This window comes from Lolium rigidum, chromosome 6 (assembly GCF_022539505.1).
Source record: "Lolium rigidum isolate FL_2022 chromosome 6, APGP_CSIRO_Lrig_0.1, whole genome shotgun sequence".
NCBI classification, from domain to species: Eukaryota; Viridiplantae; Streptophyta; class Magnoliopsida; order Poales; family Poaceae; genus Lolium; species Lolium rigidum.
The window spans coordinates 273,369,979-273,386,309 of record NC_061513.1 but is presented as its reverse complement, the minus strand read 5'-3'; positions in this window follow the sequence as shown (position 1 = coordinate 273,386,309).

Here is a 16,331-nt window from a genome sequence, read left to right as displayed (position 1 = left end):
ATATGTATACGGAAAAAATGAGTCTACGTAAAAAAATGTACATAGTGCCTGCAAAGTATTATATATACTTCCAAAATAGTTTTATATACTTCATACTACATATACATATTATCCGGTATGATAGATACTTTATAGATTACGAGAAACATGTGTGGGTGTAACTACACCCGGGTGTAGTATGAATATGTCCTATATATATATATATATATATATATATATATATATATATATATATATATACTTAATAAAGCAAAAAATTAAAAGAGAGAATCAGATTTGGTATATTTGAGTATTTCCTGGCCGATGGGAAGAGCAATGGATAATTTCCCGAGGATGTCTAATAGATGCATGAAAATTCTAGACTGTGTTTGCCCTATAAGAAACCTTCGCAGACTACAGGCCCTTCCCTTGCTCCATCTCCTCGGTCTGCAACTCCCATTAACGAATGATTCGCCAAGCCTCTCTGGTTAGTTTGTGTAATACTGATGTGTCTGTCTGTTAGGTTGATTTCTCTTTACAAGAACTGGATCAGATAGAAAGCACACAATCTGATAAAAATATTTCCTATGGTTAGTTATTGGTACATGCCCAGCTTTTGGTATGATAAGACAAATATTGGTTCTTTTTCGTTAGTTTTCCGGAATACCAGTGTTCTATTCGCCGATATTTTGCAGTCTGTTTACAAGCAGAGGGATTATAGAGAGAAACTGGCATAAAAGGTCTCAATTGAGTGTTTAGGGAGTCAGGCCAGTCCTTCAATTTTCTCTAACTTTCTCTTTCTTTCCCGACAAAAGGTACTTGAATGAACCTTACTTGAAAAAAATTCACGAAGGAGATATCAAAAGCCCCATGTTCATAAATATTCGCCTACTGTAATCTCCTCCTCTTTATTTGAAATTTATATTTGTTCAGCGTGAATTTATTTGTTATGCTCAGTCCAATCTTCTGTTCTGCTTCTTTTTAATTGACATGTATCTGCTCCCAAAAGATGGATAGCTCTGAAAATATACAACCTGCAGGTTGATCTCCGCGTACGGAATTTGTGGTGAACAACCATCTGATTTTAGAGATAAGGGTGTCAGATTCTGCATGTTTTGGGCTCATGAGACGTAAACAATTGACATCGCTTACCTACTCCAGTTTGTATAATTGTTCTCTAAAATTAGTTCTGAAATCTGTCATGCCTTCACATGAGTGTTATATTCTTTATCTCGAGAGCTACCTTTCATTTCCCATTTATGAGTTCTAATTTGGTTCAGACATGCCTTTTGCATGATTTATGATGCTTTATTGTTTCTTCATTTTTATGTATAACATGCTTCTTTGATCTGTAAAATATCTCAAATGAATTTTGCACTCTTAATCTGAATGTACACATGTGAAAAACAGTTAGAAATAAGCTCATCATTACTAAATATAAAAATATTCACTTACTGTGAGTCATTCGTAATCAACTTCAAAGAATCTTTGTTCTTACCTGAAATCAGGCAATCCTCTTCAAATCAGTCAGATGTACAGGTGCACTGGTGACATTTGGTTCAGTTGGAGACCAAGAATAAACTTTATAAAGTTCAGATTTGCAAGATACTGAATTCTGTGGCCACCAATGGTTTGTATTTTTAGATTTTGGTAAATATTCTCATTCTAACATATGATTGTTCTTCTCTTTTCGATCTTATTGTGCAGGGAATGAGGAATCACAAGATAATTCTTTGCACCGTATAAATCGATAGAGATTACAGAATACTGTACACTAAGATTGTTTGAATGCTGAAGTATGGACAGGCGAGTACATCTCTCCTTTGTTTGCATCGAAATAGCACTAAATTTTATTTGGGAGTAAACAAAATATGTTGTTTCACATGACATGATAAAATAAGCCAATGCATGTCTTCACAGTATAAATACTATTTTACAAAGTACTATCTCTGATGATTGTTTATCTCATCATCTCCATTGAAGTTGGTTTTCTCTAATATTTACTTGCAGGTGTCTCTACAGACCAAATGTTCTTTCTATATGAGGCTCATGCTTCGACTAAGCATATCTTCTGTATTTGTGTTTTACATCTACTAATAAACAAAATACAGGGATGTAGCAATAGACCGCCTGTTTGGATATGTGTGCACAGGATGCATACTTTCACCATCGATGATTGTACAGTTTAGTTAGCAATACAGAGCATTGATCCAATCTTGGATCATGTGCACACAGAGGTCATACTATGCAAGTATCCAACATATGTATTGCAGTATCGTACACGTTAGAATGAATTAGTTGCTACAGAGGTCTGAAAATGTTGTTCACATCTTACAACTTTTTGGTTACTTCCTTTCCGTTAGTTTTTTTAGTTTCAACTCCCGTTTATATGTATGCCCTTTCATTTTCAGCAACCAGATTCCAAATCGATGTTAACTTTTATGTGTGCATATTTTGGTAAGAAAATAAATATGAACAGCAATAATTGCACATTGTATATTATAAGTCATTTCCTCTATCTGTCATGTGTTAGATTTGAGTCAAGTCTGTTTAAATGCTTACAATTTAGCATTTTATGGATTTTTCTTCAGAAAAATAATGTGTTTATCTGTAATATTTTTTCCCTAGCAACATACTTGATAACACGACCGTGTAATTGTTTCCAAGAGCAACCCGTGCACTTAGTCCAATTATTTCCTGTTTTTCCATAGTATATACATTCTAAAAACATTCTGAATAAATATGTTGCCTTTCTGAATAAATGTGCTGCAGCAACGCGCAGTGTATCATCTAGTTAGAGTAAAAAAGAAGGCAGACAAGACTTATGTAATTGAGAATATAAAATTCGAACACAACCACCATATGATTCAAAGCCCCAGCATGATGAATTTCATACATTCTCATAAAGATTTTGACCCTTCTTTGCTGGAATTTGTAAAGTTCCTGCAGTTTGAGAATGTATCTCATCGGATAATTTTGTCGATCCTATATTCATTGGTGGGAGGTGCGCAGTACTTAACATTTCATGGGCGCGACTTGCTAAACAGGTAAAAGCAACACTCTACCCTTTTTGCTCTTTTCAACTTAGAAATGAAGTTGTTTGTGAACCTCAAATTCCATTTATGATAACTCTGTACTTAACGTGTGAAAAAACATTCTGTTATTCGCATGTCTATCTTTCCATGTACTTTCGACTGTAGTACGATTGTACTTCATGCTAAAGCAATCTGTACTTTCCATCCATATAATTGCAGGAAGGCAATAAATTCCCAAGAGGATATTAGGGACGACATTAATAAGCTTCTGTCTTACTTTGGAGAGATGAAAGCTTGCAACAAAGAGTTTTTCTTCGATTTTCAGCTTGATGACGAAAACCGTATAAAGAATATATTTTGGGCTCCTGCAAGCTGTAGGAGATCATACGAGGATTTTGGGGATTGCATAACATTTGATACAACATACAAAACAAACAGACACAGCATGCCCATCGGTGTCTTTGTCGGAGTAAACCATCACCTGCAGTCCACTATTTTTGCTTGTGCTCTTGTCAGGGATGAAAGTGAAGACTCATTTTATTGGCTGTTCGTAACGTTCTTAAGGTGCATGAATGGGAAGCAGCCCACAATAATTTTAACGAGTCTGTTTACGCACATTCTTTTGCATATTTCGTGAGAACATATAGCATAGTAAATAATATACATCCGAACCGAAATTCAAATTTGCCCGCTTCACTTATGTATTGATTTGTAGACACCTTCTTTTTATTTACGGACCAATGCCCGTCCATGGCACAAGCAATCCCTCGTGTTTTCTTTAAAACATCGCATAAACTATGCCGATGGCATATGATGAAAAATTCCACCTACACTTGTCGAGTCTCGTACAAGAAGTATTTGACCTTCAAGGCTGAGTTTACGAGCAATCCTGAATTGGCCACTCATGCCTACGGAATTTGAACACGCTTGGCGAAATCTACTTGACAAATACAATCCGCACGATGATCCCATGATGTTGCGGCTACGGGAAATCAGTGGAGGAGTGGATCTCAGCCTATTTCAAGAACGTCTTCGCGCAAGAATGACATCTACTCGGCGCTCGAAAGCATGAATGCATCCCTAAAGCGTAGTCTGTTAAATGAGAAGCTCGGTCTGAACCGTTTTGCGTAACAAGTTACCAAACTAATATTCCAAAGGAGACAGGCAGAAAATTTAAAGACATATGCAATACAGGTACTTAATTTAAAAAACATTTACTACACATCTTGTGCTTCGTGTTAGCATTCTTGTTATCTTTTCTTCATAAAAGATTATAAAAAAATGTGTTGTGTCCTCTTTTCAGTCAAAAACAAATAAGAGAACCCATTATGGATTTGAGCATCAATTCCAGCAACTTTATACGAAGACTGTTTTCAAAGAGTTGCAGGCTCTGCTGAAGAAAAGCACACTCTTCCGCATAAAACCAAACCCAGACTACCCTGAACTTGATGAGTACAATTATGTGGTGACCTATCACCAACCAACGACCGACTTTTCTTGGTCCAACCATCAGTTCAGAGTACTTGCAGATCCTATTGGAGGCGAATACAGGCGCGAGTGTCTGCTATGGGAACACACAGGTACAAAAACATTATAAAAAAACAAAAAATCAAAAACTTGTACTTCTGTTACCTAGTGACTTAAACTTCTGTTTCACCCATACTTGCACTTCTTACCGTTTCTAATGGATTGAAACTTCATTTTATTACAACGGGACTGTTACTGCCTACATGTTTTATGCCTCGCTGGACCACTCGAGGGTTGATAGCATTCCAGTCGAGTTACATACTAAGGAGGTACACTAATGGAGCGCGACATAGAGGAACTTTTGATAGGAGAGATTACAAGACACAAGCTTCGATGGAACCTCGTATCCGTACCGGCAGAATGAAGTACTACGACTGGCTATGAAAGTTGTTAGGAAAGCAACATGCTCGGAAGAACAGCGGGCAAGAGCAAAAGTTGGTCTGCGATCACTGTATGACGAACTTGATGCAATGGGTTCGTCAACACCAGATAATGATGAAGATGGTTCAGAGCCAGTGCCCAGATATTGATGAGTTTGAGCCTGAAGAAACTCACTTTTGGACAGAAAACCAACAGACATATCCTGATTGTCCTAACCAGCAAGATGATCAACCTGACAACGATGGTAACAGTATGCCGCAGAGGGTTATACTACCACCACCTAAGTCCAAAACTAAAGGAAGCAGGAATAAGGAACCTGGTGGCTCTAAACCTCCAGGAGCTATGAAGAAAAAGGTGCAGAAGACTATGAAGAGGGAAGGGAAGAACACTTGCAGTATATGCAAGCTGAAAGCAGGACACAACTCTAGATCTTGTCCAAAAGATCCTAGAGTAATGAAACAACTGGCTATAAGTAAAATAAAAGCTCCAAGAAGAAAAATGTGTTCAGGGTGTAAAAAATATGGAACATGCCACAACTCTCTTACTTGCCCTGTGAAAAATGGCTTGAACCTAAAGGGAAAATCGAAGAAGAAAGTGCTAACAAGACCAAAAAAAGAAGGAGAAAGAAGACGAAGAAGAAGAGGAAGAAGAAGAGAACAAGGAAGAGGAAGAGGAACAAGATGACGAGGGAGAGGATGACGAGGGAGAGGAAGAAGAAGAAGAAGAAGAAGAAGAAGAAGAAGATGACAAAGCGGAAGACGAGGATGAAGGAAATGAACCAATGCCACGAACACTAAGAAGGAGCACCAGAAATAAGTTAGCATAAAAAAATAGAAAATAAATTACAATATTGTAATTAAGTTTACTTCCCATTCAGTAGTCATCTGTAAAAATGGAAAAATGATCTTGGTTTACTCCATTCAGTAATTTGTTTACTACTATCAAAAGTCTTTACATCAGCAACATCAGCAAAAACAGTAAGATAAAAACTAGGAAGTACGATATACATTGATATGAAGTACGAGGTTACTCAAGATAGGAAGTACATAACTCAAGTACAAGTAAGTACAATCTTAATTTAGACGAATAAAAAGAAAGAATTGTATATATATAACAGATGGATCTGCATGAATACAAGTAAGTACAACAAGTTTACATTCTTGAAACTCCATTAAGAAGTTCATATCATAGCTTTCGTTTTGTAGGGGATACAAAGGAGGATTAAGAAAAAAATAGAAGACGACCAGGAAGTACAAGAGTAAAAACAAAAGAAGTACAACTGGAAAAACACAAAAGTACTAGCTTCGAATCTTCAACTACAGAAAAAAATACATATCGCAAATTATTATATGGAAAAATACAGAAGAAGTACAAACTAAAATCTGCAGGAAGTACAACACTTCACTCGGAAAAAAAAACAAAGGCTAATTGAAAAAGGAAGAACAAAGATATGTATTGTAAGAAGTACAGGATAACATCAGTCAAAAAGTACAAGCTTACTCAGTACCAAGTACATGATTGATTAGTATGAAGTACACTAATGTTCCAGTACAAAAAATGAAAATTACTGATGTTCCAATAGGTCAAACTATATTAAATTACAAATATGAATATCAAATTCAAATTATATACGAATATGAAAATTATGTTCCTATGACATCTGGCTAATCATCATAATAAGCTCTTCTCCTTGGGTAGACAACACAGAATGTGGAGAAAGGCATTGAATTTCCACTGGCAGATCATGTAGAGGAACCTTGTTGTTGACATGGAACACAGTTGAGTACAAGTACTCTGCCTTCCAATCATCAACGCGAGGCTGCATAAAATAAACAGAAAAAATCAAGAATTAAGAAAAGAAAAATACAGAAATATAAGAAAAAAATTACTTCATCTATGAAGATAAAAACATACATCATCATCCGCAATGTCCAGAACGACTTGGTCACCGTCAAAAGAAGATGCAAACTTCAAACAGTAGTAGCCACACTGGTTGAAACCCTGCTTGGGGACGTGCACGTAGTTCGGCTTCTTTGAAACATTGGTCCAATTGGGATGACCACTTTTGGCATAATGTTGTTTGCCATAAACTCCTTCCATGACTAAGGTCAACCTTCGAGCCTGTTTTAACATTGAAATGAAAAAAGGAATGACATTAAGCAAAGGGATATTTAACCTAAAAAAAAACTGTCAGAAAATAAAGCAGAAAATTATTAGAACATACAATCTCCTTGACATCTGCAGCATGGAACAAACTCCGAGAAAGTTCTTTGTGGCTACTCCAATCAAACGAATCGAGAACATCAAAGGTTGCACGATACTTGTTCATGACATACAAGACATGATGCTTCTGTTGTGAACCAGGCATCGTCTTACAGTAGGCCATGATGATCTGTTATTAAAAAGTACATCAAAAATAAAATAAACATGTGCACAAGGAAGAACATAGTTAAAACTCAGCAGAAGTGCAGGCAGGTTAGGGCATCAAAGTTTTTATTGAATGTATTACCAGATTTGCAGTCAAGAGATTCTCTCCTGGTTTCAAATAGTCATGGAAACTCTGCACAGCCCTTACAACATCAAAGTTGTTGCTCACAGTCATGCCGTCCATTTCTAGCAAATACTACACAAAAAAGATTATAGTTAAAAATGTTATGACTATTCAACAAATAACAACTAGCTTATAAAAAAAGAAGAGAAACTATATTATTCACCGTAAGAAAGTAGGGAGACAATAGGACACGCATTCCAGAAGCAAAGACATGATTCTGGGTGGGATCTTCCTTCCACTGGCAGATAATAAAGCTCATCATTTCACCCTCTAACTCCCCAAGATCTCCAAAGGCCTTAGCCAATTCTTTGCCGGTAAATAATGATTCAATATCATCGCCAAACGTATCCTTCCCATGGACAAATCTACAGTAATTGACGCTGTATAGACACAAAAAACAAAAATCATTACAGAGGGGAAAAAAACAGGTCAAAAAAAGAAAATAAAAAGTTCAGGAAAAAACATGTGGACAGAAGGATCATAAAAGACATCATACCTTCCATACTTTTCCACTCCATGCTTGCTCAGCATGAAGTCCTTAAGCAGCCTTGCATTTTTAAGGTGATTGAACTCACCAGGCTTTAAAATCTCTACAGGTCCACTCCACTTCTTGGGTCTTCTTGGAGCCCTCTTTGTAGTCGTGATATTAGCCGAGTCGACCGAAGGATCCTTTCTCTTCTTAACAGGAGTAAGTACCTTTCCAGACCTAGTCTTTGGGGTAACAAAGTCATCATCAGAGGATATAACTTCAGCATCCACAACTGTCTTTTCAATAACAGTAGCCTTCCCAAGAACATCAGCCAGCTTATTCTTCAGAGAATCAAAGGATTTGTTGTCAGTTCTCTTCACAGAATCATCATCTTGACTACTGATGTTAACGACATCAGCTTCAGGGACAAAGGTCTGAGTCTGGCTATCGAAAAGACAGAAATTCTCTTCATCAAGATCAAGAGATTCACCTGCAACAAAAGTCAGTTGTAAAATTTAAAAAAAATGTATCTGACACTTATTAAAAATTAACTTTGCATGCAAAAAAAGAAGAAAATATAGGAAGTACAAGAAAATACTGTAAAAAGATAGGGAAGTACAAGAAGATAAAACAAGAAGTACAATAGATATATATTAGAAGTACAGAAGGTAGAAAAGGGAAGTACATGCAGGAAACCTACATGTAAAAAGAAACGAACAGGTGAAGAACATGATATGCAAAAAAAAAAGTACTAACCTGGATGATACCCAAACAAACCCACGAGATCCACATCAAATATTCCACACGTCGACCAGCTAAAAAGCATGGTTTTCTTTATGTTAGGAATGTCCTTGCATGTAAATTTGTAAGCGATCTACCATTCAAAGACCCAACAGTCTGTAACATAAAGAAACCACTCCCGACTGCGGAAAAAACAAGATACATCATGACAAGAAAGAACAAACATGAAAAAAGGACAGATAAATGATGTGCAAAAATTATAGATTAAAATAACACATGCTCACCCATTGTCCTGCTGCGGTGTACGCAAGTACTCTGTCTTCAAATCATCAATAGTAAGTGGACTAAGAGGGTCTTGCATGTCCTGGGAAGCATCTGCCCAAAGTTGCTTTATATTCTTCGTCATCTTGTTGAACATGAACCATCCAAGTAGGATCTTTGCATGTATACAAAGAATCAATATACTCGAAAAGATCTATCCCTCGGATTCGAGCGTAACCACAGCAGTAATGTCCAACCGCATCTCTAGATTTTGGAGGATCAAAAGTTGGAAAAACAACCTGTAAAAATGGACAATTAATATATAAGAAAGGCATCAGGCAGTAAAATTTATATTATACAAACAAATATAAAAGTTTTACTCACAATATCATGCCTGTCCATACGCTCAAGTCCAGTTTCAGTAAACCAAGACCTCACATTTTTGTCAAAGGATCCGTTCCATATCTTACGCTGAAATGTAAGTAATAGACTTCAAATACCAGGGAAAAAAAAGATAGGTAAGTAACAAAACTACATCATAAAAATGTCTGCAACTTACACAAACCCAGAAAGGAACAATAAGCTTGCTGGTGCCCTTGTATTTCTCCCTCATTAGGTGAATACCAATTTTGGCTACAGTACTTGATAGCATCCCACGCAGGTTAAAAGATTCTGAAACATCCTTAACAGTAGCTTCGCAAAATTTATTATGAAACATCACCTTATTCCTGAAAAAATAATAATAAAATAATATTTAATTAAAAATGTCAATATGAGAAAGAGTTGCCATAAGAATTGTTGCATAAAAAAATAATAGCAACTTACGCTACTTCATCTCCGCCTTTTACTTTTGTAACAGTATAGAAAAACTTGTCAATACTTTCTCGAAGTTTTGCAGAATAATTGCGGTACTGAGAGGCTGCAGAAACAAAAGAAATTAAAACATCACGACCTTAAAAAGAATAAACATAAAATGATATGATTCAAAGATTATAAAAAAAATACAGGTTGAAGTACACAGACTAGAGAAGTACGAGACTACACGACAAAGAAGTGCGAGTCCATGTGCAAAGAAGTACATGCTTGAAAAAAGTAGAACTAAGTGTACTCAACTACCTAAGTTGTGGGAAGTACAAACACAATTGCCGGGGAAGTACAAGAGCGAGAAAATTCATGACTATATAGCTGCAAAGCTGCACTCTTTTTCGTGCAAAAGGATGTACATGTAAGGAAGTACAAGCAAGCTAAAACAGAAAAGTACATGTAACGTCGAGGTAAAAAACAGAAAGTGAAACAGGAAGTACAAGCAAATCTGCACACTTCTTTTCTATGTTTCCAGAACACAAACTTAATAGAAAAAGAAACTGAATTTTTATTTTACAACCCAGGTCCGAGAACAACAACATACATAATCTAACGATAATTTGTTCAAGGTAGTTTACATTTCCCACACCCCCAACACTTCCAAAGCACACCACACAAAAGCAACAAACAAAAGCAAATCAAACTACCAAAGCATGAACTTTACGAGGTCTTGCCTAAATCTTGAGATGTCGGAGGCTGGCTCCTCGGTTTGTTCGACGAGCATTCTCCTCCTGCCTAGAAGGGGCAGCAGCAAATAAAGTACTAGCTGGCACAAGTTGCGAAACCAATGGTGAAGGCTCTCGGTCAGGAGCAATAGCAGAAGGGGGCGCGTCAACTTTATAAGTATCTGCTTCAGCATTAAGAGTAGCAGTGACAACATCACTCTTGGTAACTTCAGGAGCAATTGTAACATCAGCTGTAGCAGGAGCATGGACAGAACCAGTATTAAGACCTTCACCAGTATGAGGAGACTTAACACCATCAGGAGCTTCCTGCTCATCAAAAGTTTCAACACCATCCTTGCCAGACGAGAGATCATCCATGGCATCCACAAAATTGTCCTTGTCATCCCGACGTACATCCGTAACGATATTCTCGATCTCCAAATCATCACATGGAGGAGTATCAGCAGCAGGAAAATCTTCATTAGTAGTAGCCTGCATGAAAATAAAATAGAAATAAAGTCATTACAAAAAAATTTGAAAAAAGAAAGCATAAGACAAACATAAAGAAAAAGAAGTTCAGCTTTGCATCTAAAAAGAAGATCAAAATAAAAATACAGAAAATCTCACATCTCCAAGAGATGAACCGGAAGCATCGGCAACAGTAGGAGTACGGGGACGCACAGCAGCACAATCAGGCACAGGGGGGAAACCAGCTGCAGCTGCAGCGGAAGAAGCAGCTGCAGCAGCTGCATCAGCATCATTCATGGCCTTCAAATATGCCTCAGCTTTTTCCTCATATGGTTTGCAACGAGCATCCTGGGATGCCTTGAACGAGCACAAACTACGGCGCATGTGAACAATGCTAGTCCGAAAGTACACAATGTTTGCGACCTCCAAATCAAGGGTATCCTTTGCTTGCAACTTCATTAAAACAAAGTTCGAGGAGGCAAGAAGCCAGCGGTGTAGCTCGGTCGCTTAGCGGATGTAGGTATTTGAAGAGACATATCATATGCTTTTGAAAGGAGAGCTTCGATATCCCCACAAACATTAACGAGTCAAAGACTCAGCTGGAGCACATTGCGCATCCAGAGCAGATCCACTGCTACTACACCGCCAAAAAAGGTCTAGAAGACCGAAAAGTCTGCAAGAAAAGAGCTACTCCTCTTCGAAGGAGTCAAACGCCCACCGACCATTCTAGATACATCATCAAAGAACACAATATCACCACGTGATTTCCACTGCAAACACACATGAAAATAAAAACAATGTTAAAATCAAAAGTTACATGAAACAAAAATAAAAAAACAAGAATAAAAGAAGAAAGTGGACTCACCGGTAACTTGCCATAAATCCACGAAGAAGGCTTCCAGTCACCTTCCTGAATACAGTCAAGATCAGAAAGCTTCAAAAGATTCGAAGGATTCATGAAAAGTGCACGAGGTGTGCGTTTATCCCTAGGATTTAGCTTCCTGTGGTCAATGCAGTCAAGATACATGAGAAGAGGAGCAACGGCACAGCCAGGAATAGCAGCCCAATCTGATTTTGATGCTGCCCGATTCAAAACAGCTTTCCTAAGCTCATCAACTACAAGTCGGCACAAGTTAAAATCCTTAAGCTTGAGGATATCAAAATTTTCAACCATTGCGGCTTCCCTTGAAACACGAGTAGTATAGCCGGGCGAGATAAATTTGTTATAAAGAACTAGACCGAAAACCTTCAAAGCCAAAGCATCATTGGTTGGGTCTTTCACAAGATTTGCAAGCAACCTCCTAAGATCCTTCGTCTCAATTTGCTTATTCCTCGGCATAACCTAACTCAGCCTTTAACCTCATCAAAGCATCATCATGGATACTATCTGAAGGCCTAGGAGGTGAATTCTCGCCAAAAGGAAGCGCAAACAACTTGTGAATTGCATCAACATTGATCTGAATAATCTTGGTACCATCTCCAAGATCCAAATTCATCGTGACAGGATCGATATTGTACATCAGAAAGGACATAAGACGTCGATTGATGTTTGTTCTAATCTTGAAATCCCCAATATGACCCAATCCAGACTTCACGAACCAACAGCTTGTGTCTTTCCTCAAGCAAACCAAAGCAAAAAGTTAATTCCTTCAAAGAGCACCTGGCAACAGTATTAAAGCGCTCATTTCCATCATCAACCACAGCCGAAGGTTCTGCCTGCCCTCTCCTCCTCTTAACAACCTTATACAAAAATTAAAAGAACATTACATATTAACACAGCAAAAAAAATCATATATGTAATCATGGAACTAATAAATTTTCGTACAGGGTAAGTACAAGCAAAAATACATGCATGAGATAGAAGCACAAACAGATAATTACAAACAGTACACTGATAAAAGGGAAGTACAAGAGAAGGAATACTTGAAGTACAAGTTATACAAATGAGGAAGTACTAGCACCAAAAAAAGAAAAACCATACATATAAACAACTAGAGAAGGCATATAATAAATATGAAAAGGAAGGGAAGTACAAGAGAAGGAACACTTGAAGTACAAGTTATACAAATAAGGAAGTACTAGCACCAAAAAAAAGAAAAACCATACATATAAACAACTAGAGAAGGCATATAATAAATATGAAAAAGAAAGGGAAGTACAAGAGAAGGAACACTTGAAGTACAAGTTATACAAATGAGGAAGTACTAGCACAAAAAAAAAGAAAAACCATACATATAAACAACTAGAGAAGGCATATAATAAATATGAAAAGAATAGGATATAACCTTAGGAATGTCATCATCAGAAACCTGATGATCCTCAGCCACAAAATCCTCATCTTCTTTAAAACAAACAGTTTTCTTTCTCTTAGGAGCAGATTTTTCACCGCCTTAGGGTTCACCTTCGGCTTATCGACAACACTCTTACCACCAGTAGCATCAGCAGGCTTTTTCTTCTTAGAAGCAGAAACCTACAGATACAAAATTATCAAGTAATTAGAAAGATACACAGATATCAGGTAAGTTGATAAAACTTAAAATGAAGGGAGATGAGCCTGCTTCCACCTTAGATTTAGCTTGCTTTCCCTTAGCAATAACACCAAGAGGGCTAGCTTTCTGCATATTTAGAATACGTGGGCTTTGCCGTGGGCTACCATCAACACTAGACACGAGCAGAGACACGTGGACTTCGCGGGGGCTACCGACTATACCGAGCATCGAGTCATCCTCTTCTTTCGGACAACACCCCTTTTCCCGTGCGTGATAACGGGACTGCTAGAAACAACAATGGACAAATTAATATCGGACGCGAGAACGAGCATACGCATTATCATCGTGAGACGCCCCATCGGCATCACGCATCGGACGCGGGAGCGACATCTGCGTTATCATCATGGGACGCCCCATCGGCATCTGCATCGGACGCGGGAGAAGCATCTGCGTTATCATCATGGAACGCCACATCAGCATCTGCATCAGACGCAGGAGCAGACTCGGGATCAACGTGAGCCGCCACACTATCATCAAGAGTCGCATCGCTATCATCAGGAGCAGCCTCGCTATCATCATGAGCCACCTTGCTCCTCCGTTCCGTACGACTTGCTTCGGGAACAACAACATATGCTTCTGCGTCATTAGCCGCCTTGCTCCTCCGTTCCCTACGATGGTAAGCTATGGGACCAACATTAGATGCTACTTCATCATGAATCGCCTTGCTCTTTCGTTCCCTAGCACGCACAATTTTCTGTGCAACCCTTTCTTCCTCAGCAGCAAGCTGGGCTGGAACATCTTCTATCTGAGTAACTGGCTCAGTGCCGTCAACATCCTGAGTAGGAGTTAACGACAACTCCAAAGAACCTATATCACCTTCACCTTGCTCAGAACCGTCATGAGCAGACATTCGATCTCCATCTCCATAAGTCTCTTCTATAGAAGCAAGTACATCAGTGATATCCTTGTCAGTAGTTTCAGTTTGCAAATCTGCATCTGCATTAAAGAAAAAGAAACAAATTAATTACAACAGCAATGAAAAAAAAAATTAATTTCCTAAAATGGTAAAATAAAAGGTAAGGAAGTCCAACAATACATATCAGATAAGTGCAATGCAATTAACTGCATTATTTGAAACTAAAAACAAGGGAAGTACAACTGCTACAAATAAAATACACAGTCTTCTTTCTCTTAAGAGCATATATTTTCGTTGTCTTATGATTCACATATCAAAAGAGAACAAGCATGACAATACAAAAATCACAAAAAAAGACAATGAGCACAAAAACAGGGATCATATTAAAAATGATTACCAGATGTAGAAGAGCTTTTCTTAGCCTCAGCCTCGGTTCTAATCCTCACAGTAACATCAGGGAAAACGATAGGAATACCGGCAACGAGACTTAGTTTGCCATCGGCAGCAAACAATTTCGCTTTCTTAATAACTGTAACTTCACCTAAAAAAAGAAATGGGTTCAGACATAGTAAAAATGAACAATGAAAGATGATAAGTAGAATAGAAACAATCATAACAAGAAAAATGCAAACAATACTAGGAGAGAGCAGTACTAAAAATAAAGAACTACAAATAGGAAGATACACATGAATCTGGAAAAGAAGTACATGTACTAACATCAGATAAGTACATGTACATGTAGAAACAAAAACAAAAAAATTAGGAGAATTTCCATTGTCAAAATAACACAAAACAAAAGAAAAGTAAAAAATAAAAAATAAAATGCAGTATTTGCAACTAAACAAAGGAAGTACAACTGGTACAGATAAATAAGTACATGTAACAACAGCACATGACCGAATCTACATGTAGAAAAAAAAACCAAACCCAATTAGAATAATTTCTGTTGTCAGATAACACACATCCATGAGTAAAAAAATAACTGCAGTATATGAAATTAAACAAGGGAAGTACAACTTGTACCAACAATTAAGTACATATATGAATACTAGATAAGTATATTTATATGGAGAAACACAAACAATTAGGAGAATTTTTATTGTTAGATTAGAAGTCAAATTCGAACAAAAAAACATGAACCTACTATATACAAACAATGAACATTGTATCTTCAAGCAGTTGAAAAAAAATAATAAATAAAAAATAACTGCACAAGCAACGCAAGAATTAACATTGTATAAACTAGTTCGAAATCTAAGGGAAGCACAAGAAGCATGAGAAACCAAAAAAAAAGCATGCAAACAATTTCGCCAGAATTAAGTAACACAAAACAAAAACGAAAACATAAAATTACCTTGGGTTTCCTGAGGCAGTGGGGATTTCGGGGCAGGCTCCATGACTAAAGAAATAAAATAGACCTCTCCCAGTCAACGCGCAGATCAGAAGCACATGAACACGAACCCTGCAACCAACCACAAATCAAAAAGCAAAAATAAAAACGAATTAGTCCGAGGAGAATGCAGGAGACAAACAAGAAGACACGCCGCGCGATACAAAAGGAAAGAACAAACAAGATCTACAAGCAGGAAACCCTAAGCTATGAACAGTAACCCCTAATCCGGAACACAACCTCACGAGAGCATTCGCGGGAGAAAATTTGAGGGGCCGGAGAAGGATAGAGATAATAGAAGTACCGCGCGAGATAGGGAGGGGCGCGGAGAAGTAGATCCTACCGGAAGAAGGCAGCGGCTCCGTCGCCGCAACCGCGCGGCCAGTTCCTCCCTGCGACGAGAGACGAGGAAAGCGAAGAGAGAGTGGGGAAGGTCGAGTAATGACGTCCGGACCGTGCGGAACGGCTACGCAACTTGCAGTTATGGTGTAAGAGACGCATACGGACGCCACCGGGCCACAATTAAATGGGCCGAAAATTATGGACTGGGCCAAAAAACAATTACCATAGTTTTGTAATTACAAATAAAAAATAA